We start from the raw sequence: 20,676 nt of genomic DNA on the forward strand, positions 1-20,676 counted from the left end.
TGCTGGGAGCTTGGTACCCAGTGATATGGTTTTGAGATGGGTGGGCCTCTAAGAGACTCAATGGAAGGGATTCAGATAGCTCCTGTGGGACCCCAGTTAGTTCTCATGAGTTACAAGAGAGCAAAGCTCACCCTGAATCCTCTTCTGGCTTCTTTTCTCACTATGTCTCTCCTTACATACCCACCCCAGTCATGATGCCATGCCCCACAAGGCCTTCAATAAAAGCTAAATAAACAGGGCTGCCCAATACTGAAATGCCAACTTCCTAAGCTCTGAGCTAAATAGTAACATTTCTTTACTTATTATCCAGTCTCAAGTACTTTGTTACAGCAGTAAAAATCAGACTATTCTGCTAGTTTTAATGCAAACTTTGTGTAATTTGGTAATTAATTTTTAATGTAAATTTAATATAATTTTGTCTATCACTTTCTGATAACTCTAATATTTAGAACTTTACTAGTTTGTTTCACTTACCCTTTTTTTTTTATTTGGCTCAGTTTCCTCTTTTTCCCAACTTTTCATTTCCACTAAAGGACAAGCACATGGGTAATGAAATCATAGGTCTCGATGGAATCTGTGGGCGCTACAGTCCTTCAGAAAGGATAAGCCTTTGCTTGTGGTCTACTTCCCAGGCTGGGGGAGACCACTTTGTGTATGCTTGGTGCTGGGTGCAGGTATTTGGAATGGGAGCCCTTCCTTGGTCACTGTACCTGTGGCTTTCATGGGGCCCTGCACACAATTTTTTTCTTGTCCTGGAAAGTTTGCCAAAGGCTTGTTCTTCTTGCCACTTGTCTGAGGTTGGGGAAGGTGACTCTGAACTGGCACTGGGGGAGATGGACGATCTGTACACTGTGGGAGAAGCTAGGCTGGTTTATTAATGCCCAGCAGGATCTCAGGATGGGCCTTCTTGCTAGAAAGTCATAGACATAGCTCTTACCTGTTCTTGTAGCAGCTATATTGGTTAGTTTTTATTGTCAACTAGATACAACCTAGAAACACCAGGAAGACAGAACCTCGACTGAGAAATTACCTTGATCAGATTGGCTTGTGGGCGGCCTGAGAAGCATTTTCTTAGTTGATAATTAATATGGGAAAGCCTGGCCCACTGTGTGTGTGGGTACCATCCCTAGGTAGTTGGGCTTGGGCTTGGTAAGCAAGCTATTTGAGTCAGCCAGGTAGAGAAAGCCAGTGAGCAGTGGTCCTCCATGGTTCTGGCTTCAAGTTCCTGCCTTGAGTTCTGTCCATGGCTTCCTTCAGCAATGAACTGTCACCCATAAGATAACATGAAACCCTTTCTCCTCAAGTTGCTTTATCACAGCGACAAAATGAAAAGTAGGACAGAAGCTTGGCCATAGAGATCAATCCCATTTGTAGCGCACTGTGGCCTGTGAAAGCTGGGCTGATGACAGCTACAGGGAGAGCCAGGGCATCTGTGATTTGGAAATATCCCCAGGAACTGACCCTAGATGGAGGAAAACAACCAAGGTTGCTCCACACGACAGCCCTGCCCTGCTCAGCCCTCTGAGCTGGGAGAGGAGGAAAGCTATTCTTCAACAGTTCTTTGGTGGGTTGTTTTATTTATTTATTTTTGCCTGGGTTAAAACTAAACTGAGATTTAAATCACACTGGGAAGTCAAGACTGTGTTCTAGCTTTTCTTTTGTAAAGAACATAGATCATTATGTTTGGAGAGTGGAGTTGAAAATTTTCCCCGCTGAGGCTGATTTTATGGCTCCGGCAAAGCAATCCATTTTGGGGGGCATGAATTTCCTGCTGTGTGCTGAGTTTGGACCCTGTGAAATAGGTGCTGTGCCCGACTGAAGCTGAGCCCAAGTTTACCTGCAGACGTGGTAAAGGCTGTGGGCTCTCTGCTCCCTTGGCCCTAGAAGATGGTACAATCAATGGCCACCGCCACCCAAAGCAGGGACTTCTGGAGGCAAGGGTCCTTTACCATGGCACACCTGTTCTCTGAGAGATGGGCAGAATAGAGGTCACACATGTGGAAACGTGGCTAATTCTACAGAGCAGTGTAGGATCTAATAGTAAAGTTGGGGGCAGGGAGAGGGCTCAATGGGTAAGAATAATTGCTGGGAAAGCATGAGGACCTTAGTTCAAATCCCCAGCACACACTGGAAAGCTATGAGTACGCTTACCTGCCTCCCCAGCATCGCAGGTAAAGAAACAAGAGGGAGGGCTGGTCAGCTGTGGTTTAACACATGGTTATTGGCTGAGGTGGGCTGGGTTCCCAAGAACCATGCACAGGTCAGCTCTTCTGTGGAGTGGACTGGGATTTTGTTGTGGTTGGTGTATGAGGCAGTTGCTTGCAGGAGACTTGAGTCAGAGCTGGAGAGCCGAGGATGGGAGCTAGCTATGGACAGTTCATTCATTGTCAGGATGGAGTGAGACTCCTGAGGAATAGGAAATCCAGGAAACTGTCCCCGGGCATTCCATGTTAGGCAAAATGTGGGCAATCACCTGCAGAGGCTTTCAGGGGAAATGACACACATGCAAATATAGAATCAAGAAGGTTATCTGGTCTACCTGGCATTCACTTCCAAATTCATTTAAAAGCCTTGTGCTTCCTCTTGCCCACTATGATGGGGTTGAAAGCCAGAAGGGTATCCTGACTGGTAGATATCAGACCATTGTAGAAGATACTAGAAGAAAACAGCCAATGTTGACTTCTGACATTCATGTACAGATACCTGCATGTACCTGTGCACTTATGCACACATGCACATGACTACAGCCTGCCCCACTAAAACATGCTACCCTCATTGACACATAAAGTTAGTCACCACAGAGCAGAGCAGTTGCGGGTTCTGCGAATGAGAGCACAGATATCCAGGACTGTTGCTCAGCTGTCTTCTAGCCCCTGAGCCCAGGCAAAGCTTAGGCTTTGTCCTTGGCTCACCCAGCCCTATGCATCACTAAGGTTAGATTGCAAGGGAATTTTCATACTATGGTGTAGGAGGAGGGGTTCTGAGCTGAATTTCCTGGCATAAATTCTGTGTCTGTCCCCTGATGGTGGGTATGCCTGGGGCCAGTCACCTGGTCCTTTTAGGTCACAGGTTTCTCATTTAGAAAGCAGGGACAAATCACCATGTCAGCGCTTGTGACAGTTAACACAGAGTAAGGTCAGGACCTTTCCCTCCTGTCTTCTCCAAGATGTACCCCGAGGCATTGGGTAGGCCAGAGAACTCTTGTTGATTGATTGACTCCACCTGGCTGGCCGGCATTTCATTCTGGTTGAGCTGACCTGGGCTTTCTATGATTTCCATTTTCCTCAGCCCAAGAGGCAGCGAATTTATTTTAAGGTAATGATCTTGCTCTCTTTGTCTTACTCCCATAAATTATGACCCAATAGGTTGTACGCAAACAGTTTGGTTTGATATTTCCCATTAATCTTTGCTTTATTTTTTAAGGCAAACTTCAGTTCAATAGGCTGGTTTTAATTAAAACTCCCTGCATTTCATGGGTCGCTCCTGTTGTGCTATGGAAAGGGCAGTCCATACAATTTCAGGGGAGCAATTCCCTTAACTACAAATATGCAAAGTAGGGCTTGCTTCCTCAGTCTCGCCGGGCTGTTTTCTGCTTTCTGAGATGCGTCAAGGCACTCAAGGTTTCTGGGAAGAGGGGAAGAAAAGCATGCTGAGAAATGGTCTACCCCTTTAAGACAATGGCTGCTCTACCACAGTCTGAATAAATCTGACCCTCCTGCCAGTTCTCTCTCTGAGAGAGCTAAGATGCTCTGATAAGCTGTCCTTCCCCATTTATGGCTTATCTTGGTACCTGGCTCTTCCATGCTCCTTGTCACATGGGCTAACCCAGACTACATAATGTAGTATCAGACTTCCTGCTATCTCCTGCAAGGACATAAAAGCCAGATATTTTCCTTTATTTGGAAGATTTCTCTGAGGGCTCTCTTCTGGGCCTCCTCTGTTAGTATCTTGTCCAGGGTGGCAATCTCTCTTTCACTTTAAGCTATCCTTCTCAACCAAGCTCCTCTCCAGGGCTTAAAAGGCAGCTAATCTTATCCTTTAAGGTCTGACTGTGTTGTCTATGATATGACTGCTGCCCCCCTTTTTTTTTTGCTTTCCCACCTCAAGGCCAGCTCATGGCTCCCATGGTCACAGTGCTCTCTCTCCTAATAAACTCACCTCTGAGAGGTAATTTTGTATTAGCTCCTTTCCCAAACCAACTGCTGCTGACCTCTCTTTTCTAGCAAAGGGCAACACTGCGTATTTTCAGATCCACTCACCCCTGGACCCATCATCCGTCCACCCAGACGATGCTCAGTGCCAGTGGTCTCAGACCCTGCAGTGAAGTGCTGAGCTGAATCACAGTGTCATGGGGAAGAGGGCTGCTAGCTGCTGCTGGCTGCTCCTGTGCACTGTTTGGAAGAACACATTTTGTTTTCAGTCTGTAAGATGTGTTTTCCTTTCTGGATTATCTTCAGGTTCTCCAGCACCCTTGCCAATTACAGTGTTGGAGGTGCACTTTCAACAGAATTATACTGAATCATACTACCTGTGGCCTCAAGGGAAGGTCCAGGAGGCATGGAGGCTGCCTGTGAGATTCAAGTAATTAAAGAGCCTGCATTTTCCAAAAAGAAGCAGTGTAAAAAAGGCTGAGCACCATGAAGTTTGAAAGTAAAGCAAGATTAAAACTCTTCCCACATAAAAAATTAATATTTAATCCTCCCTCTTCCCAGAGTTGACATGTTGAGACTACTTCTTTTCTAGTCCCGGGCTAAATGTCAAATTTACATTTAAATAGGCCTGTTTGTTGGGAGCCCCTAGCTGCTGGGGTCCTAATGAGAGGGTTAGTGTATCTAGTTTTAGATATTCTGTCTTGCATTGAGCTAGGCCTTGAGATAGGTAATGAGGCCTGGTTTCAAGGGTGCTCATTGGGTTACTGTGAGAACAGCCTTACCCTCCAAAGAACAGCTTCTTCGGGTGGAACTTACTGACTTCCTGGGAGTGCTTGGGAAGGCCTCCTTTCCTCTCAAAGAGGCAGGGATCAGAGGAGGGTATACAATCTGGATCTCCAGCCCCAATGAGGAGTTCTTAATCAACATGAAGATTTAAGATTACTTATAAATCTTAGATCAATAGCTCAGGCATATTACTAGCTAACTCTTAAATTTAAATTAACCCAAACTTCTTATCTATGCTTTGCCATGTGGCTCATGCTTCTTACCTCATTTTCTACACATCCTGCTTCTTTGGAGACTGGCTGGCATCTTCTCTGAATCCACCCTTCTTCTTCCCATCATCATTTGGACACCCCACCTATACTTCCTGCCTGACTACTGGCCAATCAGCATTTTATTAATCCAGTTCAAGTGACAAATATTCATTGGTAGCATTCTCTGGCTGCACAGCATCCAGGTGAGAAAGGCAAGCACAGGGAATAGTTTAGTATAGGAGCTCTGTCTGCTTTGAGCTATGCACCTCCTCCTGTTCTAATAATGTACTTGGTGGTCTAGTTCCTCTACCCGCACGTGCGCGTGCGCACACACACACACACACACACACACACAAACACACATACACATACACATGCACATGCACACACACATGCACACGCACACACACATACACAGGACTGTTAGGGAAATCCAGCTTGAAAAACTTGGGATACCTTTCTCTTCCTCTAACAACTGTCACATTTAAATATTTTCTGTGCACACATATTCCCAGCATCTCCAGTGCAAAGGATGGAAAGGCTGACCTGGCTTGGGGTACATGTGCAAAACTGGGTCCTCAAGTGAGCTTTTAGGGAGAGCTCCCTGTTTACCACTTTGCCTATATATAGTTAGTTGGACAGGCATATAATTAAAATCAGATGCATTATGGGAAGGGACATGAGCAGTGGAAAAAAATGAGTATATGCCTTAATCTATCAACTCAAACAGAATCATACTCACCACCCCGTTAGTAAGCAAACTCTTTCTCTTGAATGCCATAAGAAAGCCCCAAATAATCAGAACCCTTGAACATCCTCACTCATGTGGCCCACTGTCAGTCTTGAGAGTGTATCTCTCTCTACAATCCTTTATTCTCCAAACAAAATTATCTGACTCCTCTTGCAAATTGATATGGTTTATTTTCAGTTCATTGACTAGGAGACCAAGAACCGAGAAATAGGTGTGTGTGTGTGTGTGTGTGTGTGTGTGTGTGTGTGAGAGAGAGAGAGAGAGAGAGAGAGAGAGAGAGAGAGAGAGAAAGAGGTGTGTATGTATGTGTGGTATTTTGAAAGAAAATGGTTCCCAAAGGGAGTGGCACTAGTAGGAGGTGTGGCCTTATTGGGGTAGGTGTGGCCTTATTGGTGGAAGTGTGTCACTGTGGAGGTGTGCTTTGAGATCTCATACATGCTCAAGATACCACCCTGTTTTTCAGTTCACTTCTGCAAGATGTAGCACTCTCAGCTCCCCCTCCAGCAACACGTCTGCCTGCATGCCACCATGTTACACCATGATGATAATGGACTAAACCTCTGAAAATGTAAGCCACCCCAGTGAAATGTTTTTCCTTGATAAGGTATTGCTGTGGTCATGGCGTCTCTTTACAACAATAAAAACCATAACTAAGACAGCATGTTTGAAAGCACATACATGTGGGTGCAATTATACTTATGGCACATGCATGTGAAGGCTCAGAATTGATATCAGAAATCACCTACCTTATTCATTGAGGCAGGGTCCTTCAATCAAACCCAGAGTTTACAGATATGGCTAGTTTCCATAGCCAGATCTGGGTAGTATTAATAGCCAGATTTCCTCTGAGGACCAATCTCCTAATCTTTGTGCTGAAGACTGCTGCCCCAGTCTGCTGTGGTAATGGCCTTCTTTTGTATCACTTGCTGATAGTCTTTAGGTGTCTAGGTTTTTATTAACAGAAGATGCTGTGTCTGTGTCCCACAAAGCCCTAAATTGCATAAGCCTTTTGTTTGCCTGTAATTCCTTGGACACATACCAGGTAGGTGCAGTGTTTTACATGCAGAGATGCCCTGATGCTTCCTTCAACACTTTGTATTACTTCAGCAGGTTTGAGCCTTGAAAAAAATTCCAATAGTAACTCACTGTTCTGTTAATTAAAGTGGTTTTTCTCCAGAATATAGAAATCAATAGTTATTGGGTTTGTGCCTAGTCTTTGGGACACAAAGAAGGCCCTAATGGAGAATGTGGTGTCAGGAAAGTTTTAAAAGAAAGGGAAGGAGAGAGAAAGGGAGGGAGGGAGGACAGGATCTCATCTCATGATGGGTGTCTCTCTAACGAAGCAACAGAATCTATATTAGTTATTTTCCCCATTGCAAAGTACTCTATAGAAGCAACTTAAGGAGGGAAGGGATGATTCTGGCTCAATTTGAGGTACTGACCGTCATTGTGGAGAGGCCATGGTGGCAAGAATGGTGGCCACAGAGCATCTGCAGTGAGGAAGGAGAGAGAGAGAGAGAGAGAGAGAGAGAGAGAGAGAGAGAGAGAGAGAGAGAGAGAGAGAGAGAGAGAGAGAGAGAATATGATACTGATGCTCAGACCGCTTTCTACTTCCTGTTCAGTCCCAAACCCATGGAATGGTACCACCTATATTTAGGATATTTCTTCCCACATCGATGAATGTGATCTAGAAGACTCTTCACTGACATGATGGAGGCTTATCTCTTAGTGCTTCTGGATCCTGTCAACCTGACAATCAGCTTTACCATTACAATGTTCAACATTGTCACGGGAATCATGCATATTTCTGATCCCATCTGTCATCCAGTTGTTCACAGAATGAGTTCTCCATAGAGATTAGGCTGGCTCTGCCACACTGCTAGATTCAATTCCAATCTTCATTTTATTAAAGTTATTCTTTCCTTGCAGGGTGTGGGTGAGGATACCCAAGATGTTCATTTTTTAATTTCTAGAAGAGAGAGAGGGAGGGAGGGTGGGAGGGAAGACAGGGTCTCTACCTATCTCAAGATGGTGTTTCTCTAATGGAGTTCTTCATTCAAGCGTCTGTGAACCCACAGGGGCTCTGTATGCAGGTAGGTATGCTAAACACATCCTGCAGTTTCTCAAGTTTTGTGATGTGTGCTGATCTTTCTCCATCTAGGCCCAGTTTTAATATCAGGGGGTCAGATAGGAAAAGTGCCACTATGTTAAAAGCTGGGGCAGCCCTGCCCTGCCCTGATCATGCCCAGAGTGGGGGTATTCTTAAGGTTGGACTAGACATGACATCATACTTGGGCATATAGGAAGTGAGTGTCCTGGATAGAACTGGTCAGATATTCACAGAGATGATGTCACTTATTATCTGGTTCCAGACCTTGAGGTTGTGCTCTGAAAAAAAAGTATCAAGGTAGGATATCCTCAAATAATGTCTTAGAGAAGTTGCTAGTCCTGGCGGATAGAGCAAAGAGCGGCAGGATAAATGAACCAATGTTGCCTTAACATTTCCTGGGGAGATGCTGACACCCAGATAGGGCACCAATGAGAGAAGAAAATCACCATTCCACCAGAACCCAATGTGGCGAACCAATGCGTTTATTGGGTTAATGTCCAGGAGCATCGGGATTTATTTGGTTTACTTACAGGAGGGTGGGCAACCCTCAAGCAGTTGCATCTCTTCAAAGACCCACCCCATCATAGACGATGACCTCTTGGAAGGTGTCTCATGAGATTCCCCCTTCTGTTAATTTTATTCTTATCTACTCTGGCATCTCCTAAGACAAGTTATACTTGGAGGAGAGCAAGAGAAAGTATTGTTTGGACTTCCAGGTGAGCTTCCTGATGTATCCCACATTCCGTTTACTATGGGCTTTCCAGAGCTCCGTCACAAATACTACCATTGTATTGTTCTGCTCAATTGGTTGCTGTAGTTCTTGGTTCATTTTAATTTGTACTCCTAAATTTCCATAGTATAATGATGTTATGATCCCCCAAGCTTTGTGGGACCAGTGTGTGTGTACACACACCCTAGTTTGGGACAGTGCCACCAGAGCAGAAGCAAACACTGAGCAAGCTTTCTTTCATCTTCCTGGTACTCCCTCCTGCTGCACATAAAAGAGAAGATGACAGCAGCGGTCGGTCTGTAGAGCAAGCTGACATATAATTCATAATTCCCACTGGGAATGAGATTTATTAGAGTGAAATGGCCTTAAGGCCATGATTGGACTTCAAAGGGGAGGGAGAACATTAGACAGAAACAATGCAGCGCATGGAGAGCTAAACATGATGGGGCTTAAGGGCAGGAAGAAGAAGACATTTCCCTTTAAAGCCTGGTGTGGAGCCTAGTTCAGAATGACAATGAGAGAGAGAGAGAGAGAGAGAGAGAGAGAGAGAGAGAGAGAGACAGAGAGAGAGAGAGACAGAGAGAGACACAGACAGAGACAGACAGAGAGACAGAGCACTCCTGTGATGATTAATTTTATGTCAACTCAACACAGGCTAGAGTCATCTGAAAGGAGGGAACCTCAATTGAGAAAATACCACCATAAAATTTGGCTTTAAGGGATTTTCTTGATTAGTGATTGATGGGGTAGAGCCCAACTCATTGTGGGTGGTGCCATCCCCATGTTGGTGGTCCCAGGTTCTATAAGAAAGCAGACTGAGAAAGCCATTGGGCACAAGCCAATAAGCAGCACCCCTCCATGGCTTCTTTATCAGCTCTTGCCTCCAGGTTCCTGTTTGAGTTCCTAGTCTGACTTCCATCAGTGATGAACTATGACATGAATTGTAAGCCGAAGAAACCCTTTCCTCCCAAGTTACTTGGTAATGGGGCTTCATCTCAACAACAGCAACTCTACGTAGGACAGCCCCCAAGAGAAGAGGGCTGGGGAAGGCCAGAGGAGAAGCTCCAGAGCAATCATCCTCCTAATGGAGTCCCCAGACCAAAGCATCTGAACAAGGCAAAGCCTGAGATTTTATACGACCTTTTATGGCCATCAGGAAGTTTTATGTCATGTGATTCAGTTCAGCACGGTAGACATGCCACAGAACACAGAGGAGCCAGGTATTATAAACTGAGCACTATCAAGCCACAGGGAGTTGCAGGGAGGTGTGGCCTGACTCCGGCCGTAGGATCTGTTCTAAAGGTGTCTGCTGTGTTCTCACACTTCCCTATGTGCCCAAGATAGCTGCCCATAGCAAAGTCACCAACCAGGGAAGCAGGACAGGGCTGGCAGGTAGAACCACAGCAAGTAGCGCTGGATGGTTATGGGTCAAGCAGACAGGCAGGAGGCCCATGATCCTATGTTTATCTGGATGGAGAAGCCAGCTGCCGGGGAAGGCCAGGCTGTTATAAAAGCAAGATGGAGGGTAAAGGTGTTTTCTGTATCCTATGCTTTGCATGTAATCCTGCTGCCAGTCCTGTCCCTCAGAAATGACATTTCTTCTAGGGTTAATTCTTTTCTACAGAGAGTGAAAATTCACTGAAAGCATGCCTTTCATCTGTAAACACTCACCCCACCTTAGGTGCCCCCCCACCATCTTCTCTACCCGATACTCTCAGTGGGACTTGGTGTCTGCCCTCACTGCTTAGGACCAGGTTCCATAGCTAGAGACAGCTCTAGGTCAAGACTCTGTAGACCTGTGAGGGAGGAAGCTGACACTGTTCTTGCTGCCTGCCCTGCTCCCCGGTGTGTCTCTAAGAGTTTCACCTCTCACCTCATTCACGGATAGCCTAGGTCTAAAGACAGACCTCCGCAGCGCCTCTCTCTGACTTGCAGAGAAGACATGCATTTGGAAAGAAGATGCCGTTGGTGCATGTGCAGCCCCAGGTCTGGTGGAGGGTCATGAGCGAGAAGGAGGTGGGGCTGTGGAGAGACTGATCAGCCCAGTGTGGGATTTCTGCCACTGCCTCTTATCCTAGTCTTTTTTTTTTGTTCCTGTGATAGATTAGTCTAATCAAAAGCACTTTAATGGGGGAAAATCTTTTGATCGTGGCTCTTGATGTTTTTTCCAATCCCTTGACCACACCTGCAGGGTCTGTCTTCTGCCAGGATGACGGCCACAGTCAGTCTCTTTCCTGGTCACTGATGCCCAGCATCCAGAGTACACTATGCAAAATACAGCCCTGTCATGACAATGCACAAAACCTCCCAGGGGTTCTCAGGACGCTGGGAGTGAGCACAACCTCCTTCGTGGGTGCTCAGGGTCTCTGTCCACATGAGCCTCTGTCCATCCACACGTGCCTTTCTCTCCCCGTGAACATGCTAAGCACCTTCCTCATCTACCTCAGTGTTTGCTGCTGTCCCGCCACTCCATGTGTTCTCTTGCGTCTGCACACAGCTGCAGCTGCTCATTGCTCAAGCTGCCTGAGATTCTCAGGGAGGCTGTCCTTGGGCAGCCCTAACCTAAGCTACCTTTCAGCGGCCTGTGATGGAACCATCTGCATCTTCTCTATACGGACATTGCTCCCTTATCTATTTATTTATTGGCTTTCTTTTTTTACGTTTGGATGTGTATGAATGCATGTGCACATGCATGTGTCTGTATGTATGCAGAGGCTGGAGGTCAACCTCGGTGTTGTTGCTCAGGAACCATTCGCCTGGTTGAGACAGGGTCTCTCACTGGGTTCTGGGGCTTGCTGATTCTTCTAGGCTGGATGACTAGTGAGCTCCAGGGATCTGCTTGTCTCCACTAGCCCAGCTCTGGGATGAATAGCACATGCCTCCACAGTTGTTTTTTATGTGGGTGCTTCAGATTGAACCCCAGTTCTCATGATTGCACAATCACTTCGTTGGTAGTCTGAACCATCTTTCCGGCTCCGCTGTCTTTTTTTTTGGTTTTTCGAGACAGGGTTTCTCTGCAGCTTTTTTTTAGAGCCTGGCCTGGAACTAGCTCTTGTAGACCAGGCTGGCCTCGAACTCACAGAGATCCGCCTGCCTCTGCCTCCCGAGTGCTGGGATTAAAGGCGTGTGCCACCACCGCCCGGCTTCGCTGACTGTCTTTTGCGGGTGCACTATAAACCCTCTGAGAACAGCCCCCCTCTCTACCCTATACATACTGCGTTTGTACCCAACATATAGTTTACTCATAAATAAACTATTTGCAAGGTATAATGGTACATACCTGTTGATTCAGTACCTACGAGACCTAGGCAGATAGATCTGGAGTTTTTGAGGCCTGGACTCAAAACCTCAGATTGGCATTCCTGTGGGTGGGACCGTGCAGTTCTTCTGAATGAAGAAAAAAATGTCCCTTTCCATGTTTAATTTCTGCTTTTTAAAGGACATCATATGACATCATATGAGTCCATGTTTCCAAAGACACAGGTCTGTTTCCTATGTTTCCTCCCACTTTCCTCTTTGGAAGAGGTTGGACATGTGCTACCCTTGAGCCATGCAGGGATGTGTGGGGTGTGGGGGTGGACAGGAGGCATGCCCAGAGCCCTGTACTTCACAGAGATGGCACCGAACCCCATGAGACACGGATCCACACTGAAGGCTCCATCCATCCAGGGCATGCCAATTAAGGTAGAGAGGCTTCTGCCAAAGAAAGACAGATCAAGTGCCATGTCTCAGAAACAGACTGACACCTGGCTGTCGGAACTACAAAACAAGGCGAGGTCTTAATAAGGGAGAGGGAAACAGGTCAAGTTCTAAGATGAATGGAGTGTTCTTCCAGTGAGCTCGTTCCTCTTCTCTGCTCTCTGAGCTCTGGAAAGTGCTTGCAATTTTAAAAAGTCAATATACGTGGGATTTTGAATAATTGATTGATGCTTAACACCCTGTCAGCAAGGTGTCAGGTGATATTTAATTTCCTGTCCAAGGCATCATACAAATAGCCCTGTTGACTGTTAATATACACTCGGTCCCTGGATAAACAGTGTGGTTCTTTTTAATTAGTCAATAATTACAGAGACTGTAAACAGCGAGCTGATTACCGACTTCCACCACTGTGTTAACCTCCTCTCTGCTGTGGGGCTGAGCTGGGCTAGGCCTGTGTAGCGGCAGCTTTGCCTGTCACAGCTGGTTCTGTGGACATCAGGGTTCTGGGATAGCGGGACTCCCTTCGAACACAGGGAGTACGTCTCCAAAGGGATAACAGTTGGTATAAGTGAATAGGAGGTGGAGAGCCCTGTAGGATAGGCTCTCGGTCTACTGCTGGGGACCATGGCGGACATGTGGCCGGTGGAAAGGGTTGCTCTCAGGCCACACTTTAACATAATTGTTAACCTGAAATTTTTCCTCTAGGGTCTGCGTATTTGATAGTGAAGATTGGGTCATGAGAGAGTTGATCCTCCCCACCCCCAACCTGGGGAGACATGAGCAAATGTCTGTTTATTCCAGATAGTACATCAATGATAGACCCCCCCCCCCAAATGATTCCATCCAAGTCCAGCTGAGTAAATTGGTGCCAGTGAATTTGTTGGGGCCATTTACACAGGAGTATGGATGTCTCAGTGGTAGCTGCCTCACTAAAGAGCCCAGCCTAGGCTGGGTGAGAATCAAGAAAGCTACTGCATTCCTGGAGCTAAGAGTTCTTACATCTTGACTCAGAGGCAACAGGAAGTTGACTGACTGTCACACTGAGGGACACTTGAGCAAAAGAGACCTCAAAGTCCACCCCCACAGTGACACACTTCTTCCAACAAGGCCACACCTCCTGAGAGTGCCACTCCCTTTGGGGGCCATTTTCTTTCAAACCACTATGGTGTGGGAGGTCCTTCTGTCTATGTGTTGTTCTTATTGATTATATGAATAAAGAACTGGATTGGCCTATAGCATGGGAGGAGGAAGGTGGAGTCAAAGAGAAGCAATGGAGTGGCCAGAGACAGACGCTGGAAACGTTAGCAAGTAAGCCACTGTCACATGGCGACACACAGATTAATAAAAATGGGTTAAATTAATATAAGAGCTAGCCAATAAGAAGCTAGAGCTAATGAGCCAAACAGTGATTTAAATAATATAGTTTCTGTGTGATTACTTCAGGTCTAAGATAGCTGGGTGGCAGGGAAGAACAAGCAGCCCTCCTTACAACATCACTACAACCATCTTCATCACCAACACTGTCATTACCACCACCACCATTGTCGTCATTACCACTGCAATAACCATTACCTCCACCATCACCACCTCTTTCATTACCACTACCCCCATCCTCACCAAGGCTGTTATCACTACCACCACCATCACCACCACCCTCACCATTGTTACCATTAGAGGGAATTTCTAGACTGGGTTAACTGGGTGAGAAGACCCATCCTAATTGTGGGTGATACTAGTCCATGGGCTTTGGGTCCTAGGAGAGTTAGCTGAGCATCAGCATTCAGCCTTCTCTGTTTCCTGAGTGAGAATACGATGTGACCAGCTGCTCAAGCTCTGGAGGACCGTGTGAGTCAAAACAAACACCCCCCTCCCCTTAAGCAGCTTTTGTCACAGTAGTAAGAAAGCAGGAAGTCACAGAAGATTGGTACCAATAAATGGAGACATTTCTGTACCAAACATGACTCTGATTCACAGATCTTTGAAACTGCTTTACAACAGGAGTGCAGAAGAGTTCGGGACTTCGGGCTAGAAATGTACAAAGAACTTCACAGTCCACTCTGGTAGGGTTTGGAAGACTGGAACGCTGAGATAAATGTGGAGAGTAGAAGCTTGTCTCAAGTTTCAAAGGGAAACAGGAACTAGACCAGGGGCAACTTTTGTTCTATTCTACCAAGGAATCTGGCTGCATTATCCTCGTGTCTGGAGAAGCTGAATGAGGCTGCAGTCTCAAGTAATGAACTCATTTGTTTAACAGAGGAACTTTCAGGTCAGGATAGCATCCAGGCAATCCCGTGGTTATGCTTACTGCTTCAATCCAGATCTAAGCGATAGAACAATACAGGGAGCAGAAGGAAATGAGAAATGGACAATGCCTAACTTTAAGTTCACTTGGCACACTTTTCTTCGATGTCTGAGTTTAAAGACAAAAGGAGTTCAAAAGCTACTGTACTTGTTAGAGAAACCGTGAGAACTGTGCATCGGGAAAGATGACTGGGGCAAGACCCCACCCATAAATGACCCCACACTGTGAAAATGCAAATTCACTTGTAAGGAGGGGACCTAAGCTGAGAATGTCTCTGAAGGGTCTCGAGTCAAAAGTAGCTGCCAACACAACTTCCCCAAGGACCAGTGCACAAAGCTGCTGGCACCGTGGTCCAATGGGGCTAAGCTCCATCCTAAGCTGGCAACAGAACCTACCTGTGTAATTCCCATGGTACTGAATTTTCAGCAATGAAAGATGCAGAATTGATATTTTAAAATGAAGGAACCAGCACTTCTGTCTTATAGTTAAATTTCCCAGGTTCCTTATATGTTCTTAGTGGGTTTTTTTGTTCTTGTTCCATCATGGGTCCCAGTTGGAGAATTTTACCACTGGCACCAGGACCCCCTGACCCACTGGGTGTTCTGTTTCCCAAATATCAGTGTGGATTTCCTGATTATCATCCTTTCTTCTCCAGAGAACAGACATTAATTAATCCCCCAAGAACTGGTCTAACTGGTATACTACCACCCCAGAAGGTTTTAATTTCCCTTGAAGGTTTTTTTTTTTCCTTTTAGGGGCACATTTCCTTTGAAACCTGAAATGGGAGATTCTTGGTGTCCCTGGAACCTAGTGAGGGATGCATGCTTAACCTGAGAGCCAGTGATTGTTGAGCTTAACCCAGGTTCTGGCCAAATGAAAAAGGGTTTGGACAATTGAGGCAGAGAAGGCGGAGAGGGAACATTGGAAATTTTGTCAAGTAGATCTAAAGGGTTGGGACTTTGGTATGGATTATAAAGTGGTTGTAAAAAACAAGGAGGTCCTATTCACTCTTTCACTGTTCATCCTTGTGGTTGACCTGATCGCTGTTTTTAAGGAGAGCAGAGTTATGAAACCTTCCGTCCAGCAGAGGGCACACTCAGGCTCCCTTGGGAGATAGGGCCTTTTTAATTTGCAGGTTCAATTAAGAGCTGGCAGATCCAGTCCTGACCGGAACAGGACCCCAGATACTAAGGGGTTGAAGACTGGCTTTGGGTCCAAATAAAGCGCTATTACTTTATCATCTGTTGTCCCTTCTTGATGCTAAGATGGCCCAGTGCAAGCGGAGATGAAGCGCGGATGGGCAGTCCAGTCAAAGGCATTTTTAAAGTCTTGGGTGGCAAACACAGTTTGTGTAATTCGCTAGAGGGGCTGTGATGGAAGACACAAGAAGAGAAGGAAGAAACACAAGGAAATTGGCTTTCTTTTGCATTCAAAACCAGTTGTTGGGGTTAAAATGTGAAGCCACAGCCGTTTTTATATCAAAGCTTAAAAGGAATTCAGAGAAGCAAACTCAAGTTCATCCTCTCTATTCCCCAGTGGGGAAACTAAGGGGCCTAAGGTCAGCTAGTTTCCTTGAAGACATCCTACTCAGGGGTTGTTCTTTGAAGACACCTTTGATGTTTGCAGTATTAATTATTCATTATATTGTTTCATATATATTATACTATATTTTGTTCAATTTAATTAATACATAGTCATTTAGTTATTCAGCAATTACTCATTCTGTCTTTTTCTCCATCTTGAACCCCCATTAAGTCCTTATCTGTTGCCTTATCTGATCTTTGAGCCACGCCCAGGCTTCATGGAGCATATCCCTCATGCCTCTGTTCTCATCTGTATAAATCAATAAGAGCAGAGCTACCTGGAGGGACAGGAAGCTCATTACATTGTCTTCTCTTTTCCCTCTCAGGGCAGGGAAGACAGACAACAAAGGTCAGGAAATTAATTGCTCTTTCTAATAGTTTGATAGTTAGTTTGCCAATACCAATGAACTAAAAACACCGATCTGAAAAGATAAATTAGAAAACTCTCTTGACTGTGTCTTGCCTACTCTATATATTATACCATACATATACTGTATATGTAGCCAAACTCTAGATAAGGGCTGGGAGGAAGTGTCCACAAAGTCTGAGGACAATTCTCCCAGGCCCTGAAGAATCTCAGGGACAAGGTTTCCCTGCCTTTCTTGGGCAATTCTCTCATTGCTCTTAAAGTGGCTATGTTAATTTGTTAGTAACTTTGCAAAGAGTAATATAAGCAGTTGCCTGCCCCTTTGCAGCCCTAAGGGGACATGGCTCAGCCAGTGAAGTGGTTGCCAGGCGAGCATGGAAGGATTGGAGCTGAAATCCCAGAACCCATATAAAAGCTGGGTGGCTGAGTCAGCCTGCCTGTAACCTTAGCGCATAGGATGAAGGGATGGGAGACCTCAGAGCAGGCTGGAATTGTGGGCTCTAGGCTCAGCAAGAAGTTGTACCTCCATAAGTAAGGTGTGTGTGGAGGGATCGAGGAAGACATCCGTTGTAAATCTATAGCTAACACACGTGCACCCATACATATGTACATCCGCATGCACTCAGAAAACACACACATACATATAAAAAAGCCAACTGAATTGCTATACAGCATCAATGCACAGTCCAATTACATAAAACCAAAAATAATACTCTGAAATAAAATTTACCCTAAGGGTGAGACACCTATACTCTGACAAGTGTGAAACTGTTGAAAGGAGTAAGGGTTTAAGATGGGGTGGGGGAGCAAGTGGAGCCGTGTGAACTGATGTCCTCATCTCCACACATGGAGGCAGAGAAGGAAGGTCTGAGCATCTGAGGCCAGCTTGAACTTTGTAGCAAGCCCCATCTCAAACAACAATAAAAAAATAGCCTTCTGCTTTTGGCTTAAAAAATTTAGCATTGTTAATCTTAATCAAAGAATTCCTAGAATCAGTGTAACATCTATCAAAATTATAAAACACTTTCATGCAGATAAAAATATGAGAACTCATTTTTAAATTTATAGGGAGCCTCATATACGTGTGATGGTTAGTCTTGATTGTCACCATAGCTGTTGATGTTAGCCCATAGGAAAGGACATTTCCTTTCACAAGTGGCAAGATCCTGTAAGTAGGGTCTCACCCCGAGGATACCACTCCCTTTATTTGATTTTCACTTTCATCTTTCAGCACAAACCTCAGCTCCGACATTAAATTTCCTGGTGCTTTTTTTCTAATAAAACTATACATTTTGTATTTCTATTTTCAGAACTATCATTTTTTCATTGTAGACCTGCATAAGAGTGTTCACTAATTATCATGATAGAGTTAATATTAGGCTGCTTTGAAATCTTCTCTGTTAATGATATTAGTCTAAAATTCTTCAATTTAGCTATGGTAGTTTGAATGTAATTGGTCCCCATAAGCTCGTAGGAAGTGGACTATTAGGAGGGGTGGCCTTGTTAGAGTAGGTATGGCCTTGCTGGAAGAAATATGTCACTGCAGGGTGGGCTTTGAGATCTCATATATGTCCAAGCCATGCCCAGTGCTTCATTCCACTCCCTGTGACCTTCTGATAAAGATGTTGCAAGCACCATTGTAGTGTGGAGCTGCAGGCGGCTTCTTGCCACACTGCTCTTGGCCACCCAGCTAGCTTTACCCGAAATAACAACACACAATTGTATTCTTTTAAACACTGCTTGACCCATTATTTTCAGCCTCTTACTCACATCTTGACTAACCCATATCTAATAATCTATGTAACACCACAAGCGGTGTCTTACCGGGAAATAATCAGCATGTCTGACCTGGTGGCTGGCTTCATCGCAACTCTCCCTGAGGAGAGGCATGGTGGTCTGCTCAGAGAGGCGAGGCGGGGCAATTGTCTGAGCCATCTACCTCACTTCATTTTTCCTGTTCTGTCTACTCCACCTATCTAAATTTTGCCCTATCAAAAAGCCAAGGCAGTTTGTTTATTAGCCAATGAGAATCCTCCATCACACCATGTCTGCCTACATGATGCCATGCTCCCTGCCATGATGATAATGAACTAAACCTCTTAACTATAGGCTCCCATCTCAATTAAATGTTTTTCTTTATAAGAGTTGCTGTGGTCATGGTGCCTCTTCACAGCAACAGAAATTCTAAGACATTAGCTTTGGGCAGATTCTTAGGACTAGAACAAAAAGAAGCTACATTCTGTGCCAAAATATCACAAAAGTGATCTTTAGTCCAGTTGTTGGTATTGTTTCCCTCTGAAAATCCTTGACTAGGTCTCCATAGTCTACGTTGCTCTTGGCACTACTGTCTTCTAAGCTCCTACTGTAATGGCTCGTTAAGTCATACTTACAACATTCAACCACTTTCCTAGTCCCAAGTCCTGAATGCCTTCCATATTTCTTTAAAAAAAATCACAGTCAGGTCTGTTACAGAAATACCCTACTCCTGGTACCAACTTCTGTTTTAGTTACTTTTCAGTTGCTGTGATAAGGTAATATGACCAAGGAAACTTAAAGAAGGAAGAGTTTATTGGGGCTTACAGCTTCAGAGGGTGAGTCCATGACCACGACAGACAGGCTGTCATGGTGCTACAGCAAAAGCTGAAGTTTACATCCTTATCTAAAAGTAGGAAGTAGATGAACAGGCGGAGAGAGGGCCTAATTGGGAATGCTGTGGGCTTATAAAACCTCAAAGCCCACTTTTAGTGACACACCTCCTCCAAAAAGGCCATATCTCTTAATCCTTTCTAAACAGTTCTGCCAGTATTTGATCCCCAGATATATGAGCCTGCCTGATTCTTATCTAATACTAAATTCAGAACGGGTTTAGGGCCTGCATGGAAAACCTTAAAGTGTAGGATCCTGAGAAAAAAGAGGGCAAAGCTTCACTGGTTTAGGCAGTGATTTCCTGCCTATGATACTGAAACACAGGTGATAAAAATTAAAAATAGATAAATTTTTCCCTCCAAATGAGGGACTTCTACGCATTGAAGGGCAAGTTTAACACAGGAAACAAGATCTAACTGTGCTGTTTTGTTTTTTGTCAAGTTGACACAAGCTAGGGTCATCCATGAAGAATGAAACTCAACTGAGACAATGCTCCCATCAGATTGGCCTGTCGGCAAGATGATGGGACTTTTCTTGATATATGATTGATGTGAAAGTGCCTAATGACCCAAACCTGTAGGAATAAGGGTTCCAAATGGTGATATGTTGAGTTGGATGACTGGGAAGGAGAAATAAATAAGAAATAGCTGGGATCAGAAGTCTTGCTTTAGATGATAACATGCCAAAGCAAGTTTATTATAAATATAGTGTCTTATATACTATTTGAAAAGTGAACAACAGCCAAGATCAGCAGAGAACTAAGCCAGACAATGCTGGCAAAGTGAACTCAGGATACCTCAGACATGACTGTCTCAGGATTGATAGCCTCGGCCTAGTGGGAAGAGTCAGGTCCCCAGAAGCTGCAACCTCCACTCCTCCAAGGCACTGATTCCAGTGTGATTGGCCTTGCCAAATCTGTTCCTGAAAATGACACAGAACTCAAGTGGCCTTTGTCCTTCCATCAGGACCTCTGAGAAAACCCTACATTGATCTGGCTCCCCACATCTTAGCCTGCTGTTTACAGTGCTTCCCCAGGCAGATGGTCCTAGGTTACATGAGGAAACAGGTTGAGCAAACCATGGTGAGCAAGTCAGCAAGTCAGCATCATTTCTCTATGACCTGTGCACCAGTTCCTGTCTCGAGGGTCCTGCCTTCAGCTCTTGCCCTGACATCCCTCAGTGATGAACTGTGACCTGGAATGTGTAAGGCAAAAAAAAAAAAATCACTTCCTTCCTGTGTTACTCTTCGACAGAGCATTTACCACAGAGAGCAAGCTGGAACAACAGGCAAAAGTATTTTC

This window comes from Arvicola amphibius, chromosome 9 (genome assembly GCF_903992535.2).
Source record: "Arvicola amphibius chromosome 9, mArvAmp1.2, whole genome shotgun sequence".
NCBI classification, from domain to species: domain Eukaryota; kingdom Metazoa; phylum Chordata; class Mammalia; order Rodentia; family Cricetidae; genus Arvicola; species Arvicola amphibius.